This window comes from Melospiza melodia, chromosome 16 (assembly GCF_035770615.1).
Source record: "Melospiza melodia melodia isolate bMelMel2 chromosome 16, bMelMel2.pri, whole genome shotgun sequence".
In the NCBI taxonomy this organism is placed as follows: Eukaryota; Metazoa; Chordata; class Aves; order Passeriformes; family Passerellidae; genus Melospiza; species Melospiza melodia.
This window is the reverse complement of record NC_086209.1, coordinates 3395993-3400740: the sequence shown is the minus strand read 5'-3', so window position 1 is coordinate 3400740 and position 4748 is coordinate 3395993.

Sequence of the window (4748 nt, the reverse complement as noted above, 5' to 3'; positions counted from 1 at the left end):
TTCTTTCCGGTCCGGCGGAGGGTCGGAAAATCTGCAGCCCCATGAATGAAAGGCTGCCCTGGCACCTTCCCCAGCTAGGGGTGGAGGTGGAACAAAAGGAAACTCCACATTTTATAGATTGGGAGAGCCACTACAAAGGCAGAAAAATATTTTGACTCTGACTAAGTAAGGTCTCTGCACGGCTCAAATGATCTCCCAGGAATTAGAAGCTATGCTGAGAAATCTGGGAACAACCCTGAGAAGGTCATTGGTCCTTTTTCAGGCTAATAATTTCCAAACTATTGCATTAACCTTTTTACCTTTATCTAAAGGTCAGCAGAGGTAACATATTTGTGAAGATCTCCTATGAAAATACTTTTTTTTAATGGCTCATTTTCCCCTTCTTAGCACGGAATATTAGTTGGAAACATCAAGTCATATGTTGGATAAAACCCCACGTCATATTCTCAGCTCTCTGATCTTACTCCTTTCAATTTTTAAAGCTGTTCTGGATAAGGTTCTACACTGTATAAAATCATAACTCATTAAGGTTAAAAGGAACAGGCTTCAAGCATACAGATTAATTTATTTTTAGTATTAAACTTACATCTAGTAAAGAACTACAACAGAATGGTTGAGAGTGAAATTTGCCTGACCCTTTGGGACTTTTTTGAGCTACTAAATTGTAAGAAATCTGCTACAGATCTGCTTTGGAAACTTTTCTATGTGGTCCAGCTCTGGAAAAATGCTGTTGGTTCTGGATGGCTTTGCTTTTGAGTTTGTTTTTTTGGTTTTTTTTAGTATGAGTGCTGTTGACTGGAGACTCATAAATGGAGACTTATCAGTTGCTTGTAATTTATAGCAGGTGAACGATTGCTCACCACAAGCATGTTTAAAAGAATAAACAAGAACATGACTTAAATATCACTTATTCAAGATACCCTTTATGTGTTCAGCCAAGATCATCTTTTCTTGCCTTGTTTTTCCATATTTTTTCCTTTTTTTCTTAACTATGGTGTTGTGCTGGGCAAGGGCTAGTGGAGTTCCTGAGCATTACACCCTCTGCTGCCTTTCCCTGCCAAGGAACAGCCCCTCCCTGCCCAGTGCTGCAGCGGCTTCATCCATCTCATACAGATGCAACATTGCCTGATCCTTAAAGCACTGACTCATTATTGATATTTTTTTCCTTATTAGTCCTTGATATTGTTTAACTATATCACTTTTCTCATGATAAATATTTCCATCTTCGATGGTGTTACAGAGTTTAAGTGATTCACAGAACTCTGAGGAAAGAGATAAAGGCAAAATCCTTATAAAGGTAGAAGAACTTTGCATAGATTTCTTTATGTATCCTGCTTCCTTTGGGAAGTGCTGCTCTATTCTTATTTACTGATGTCAATAAGAGGAAAGGTTCCGCTGATCCTTTACCTAAACTGCAGTATTGTGCTGTAGGAAGGGGCTGTGGAGAGAATGAAGTGCTCAGGTCCTGCAGGAGCTCCACATGATGTGTGGAGGTCCCAAGAACAGGGGGGATCTTTGAGAGCAGAAATCCTGAACAAAGCCAAGTACCAGCCCCAGCAAGTGTGGCTGTGGGCAGGGTGGGTGAGTCTGGCTGGGTCTTCTGCAGAGAGTTGACTCTGTCCTAAAATCATAAAATATCCTGAGCTGGAAGGGACCTGTCAGGACCACCCAGTCCAGCTCCTGGCCCTTCACCCCCACAATCCCACCCTGGGCATCCCTGGGAGCATTATCCAAACCCTCCTGGAGCTCTGGCAGCCTCGGGGCTGTGCCCATTCCCTGGGGAGCCTGGGCAGTGCCAGCACCCTCTGGGTGAGGAACCTTTCCCTGATCTCCAACCTAAAGCTCTCCTTCATCCTGGTTCCTTGAGTGCTGTCCCAGGCGATGAGGGAAGAGATCAGCACTGCCTCTCTGCTTCCCCCAGGAGGGTGTTGAAGAGTGCAGTGGGGTCTCCACTCAGCCTCCTCTTTTCTAAGATGAACAAACCAAATGCCTTCAGCTGTTCCTCATAAGGTCCCTCCAGAGTCTTCCCCATCCTTATGGCCTCCTTTGGACACTCCCTTGTAAGAGCCAAAATGAGGAATGTGGGACTCCAGAGGCTCTCCAAAATGCAGTTTATTGTATACAAAGTGCAGTTTATTGTATACAAAATGCAGTTTATTCCATCCAGGATGTTAATGTTACAGCAGCTCAGGGTCATGGGTGACAGAGCTGTGCCTACAGCTGTCAGCTCCAGCTGCAGGCAGCCCTGAAGACCCTTTGGTTTTGGTCACAATGCATTATAGACTTTTCTTTGCTGAGCATCTTAGTGCAGCAGAACCAATCTATACCTTAACTATTATCTATAGCCTATCATAACTACTGTAATTACCATATTCATGTTACTGTTCTCCAATCACTAAAAGTTAGTACATTACAGTTTAAGCTAGAAGGTTTTATTCAGTTTTCTTGCAGTGGAAAATTCTGAGATCTCTTTTCTCCTTGCCACATTGGCAGGCTTGTTTGCCTGTGCTCTCTTCCTGCTTGGTAAAAACATCTTCTTGTTTGAGATGGGTTTATCCTTTGCTCTAAGCCATGAAAACCCCTTCTAACTAACACATCCTTTGCCTCCTTGGTTATCCAATAAGAATGGCTTAGCAATTCTTTGCTTCAATATCAAACCTTGCTTCCATCTCTAGTCCTTCTTCAGATTCTACATTCAAAAATCTTTCTGCTAAGCACACATATCTGTGAGACTTTCTTGTCAAATTTTCATCCTTCCCAACACACCTAGTGGCTTGATGTCCCTTTTATATTGTGCTGTGCCATGGCAATGCCTCTGTGCATTGTGCTTTGCCGTACTACAGCTCTGAGCACAGGAGCTGCTGAAGTTACTGCCCAGCACTAGGAATAACCCCTTAGAACATGAAACTTTTGGGTTTTCTGGTTTGTCAGAGGTGCTGCTCAGCTCCCCTGGCTGTTGGGGTGTCTGCTGCACCTCTGCTCTCTGAGCTTGTGGAGGAAAACATCCATCAAAATGATTCCCCAGCCAATGGAGCAGTGTGTGAACTAAACAAAGCCAACATTCAATTAAAGATGAGGACAAACACAAGATCTTTTCAAGGAGAAAAAAATAACCCCAACTATCAAATGTCACCCTATGGATTCTTGTTTGACTTTGAAACCCATGCTGCTGTTCTCTTAGCAAGGCTCAAAGGAGGAGAGAAACTGAGGCAGTTCCTGGGCTGTGCCCCGTGCCTGGCTGTGGGGCAGGGGGCACTCACAGCCCCTGTCTGAGCCTGGCAGGAGCCACCTCAGCACAGAGCTGTCACCACTGGGAGGTGTCATCCCCTACACGCAGGGAATGGGTTCTTTGTTCAGCCTGGGGACATTCTCTGCACGTACCCTGACAGTACAGGCACGAGATTTGTTGTCCACTCTTAGCTAATATTTGTTGTCCACTCTTAGTTATTATCTGGCAGCATCAAATGGAAAATGCTGATAACATTAAAGGCTGCAAAATTACAATGCTTTAATAGGCCTTAACCTTGTTCTGTGTGACACCCTTTTAATGCTCTGATTTCTAACAGCCAAGGCCCATTTTTCCCTATTATGTTTTGTAAATTACTCCAGCTGTGGGGATTTATTTATTTATTTATTGCCCTCCATTGCTAACAGTTATTTAGACTATAATCCGCTTTTAGATCCCAAAAACATCTGATTTAATTTACCTTGTGGTCACTACAACAACTGTAGTATTTGATATTAATAAGGTAAAGGAAAGAATTCCATTGCCTGAAGTGCTCATTCAAGAATTGGGAAGCCTTTCTAATAACAGAGATGTCTAATTGCCAACCAATAACCCATAAACCCAAAAAATAGACTTTGAGAAAGGAAAACTACAGGGAGAGTGGGATGGGAGAAGGGACCAAGTGAGACAAAACAACAGAAGGGAAGTGGGAGCTCTTGTGCTTAACCAAATGAGAGTTCTAATTAGTGCATTAATTCTATGATGATAAGGAAAGGGGGGGGATAATAACAGATGTTCCAGCAGGCCTTCCTCAAGGAGTACAGAAAAATTAGGGGAGAAAAAGAGAGTAAAAAGTTCTGGGGAAAGTTTCGAAATATGCCATGGGCTGCTTTTCTTTCAGGCTACATTTTACTAAGAAAGCCATTTCCTCTCCTCCCTTTTCTGTCTGCCTACCAGAGCTGCAGGATATTCAGTTACCAATGGGAGAAGAAAAGATTGAAGTGCCTTTCATAAAATTTTATAGAATTGCAGTTTGGTGTTTTCTTCTAAGCTAATTCACAGCTCAGCAGTCTAGTCTGTCTTCAAGTATTCTGTAGCTGATTTCCCATAAGGAAACCTGCAAATTGTATAACAGGGACTTGATTCCCAGAAATTAATATTATGATCTCTGGTGCATAAACAGTCCTTAATGTTGCACGTGTGGTTGAAGTGGCCTCTTTTAGAAGGACCTTGGTCTAGACTGAAGAACCCTGTGTGACTGAGATCTTGACACATTCCTTGGTAGCCTGTCTGTGAAAAATTTCCATCTCATTTCTAGTTTGAAGGTAGGGACCTTTGCTAAGTTCAGGATGACTTACTCTTTCCTTACAAAGTAATTCTGAAAGACTGCACTGAAATTTTTTACTTTTTTTTTTAATTGCTGAACTGAATAGATCAAGACCTTTCAGGTCCTTTATTCAAGTATATTTCCCTGAAGTTTTTTCTCTTTTAAGCATGGATGCACATTCTAACCCACAAATTC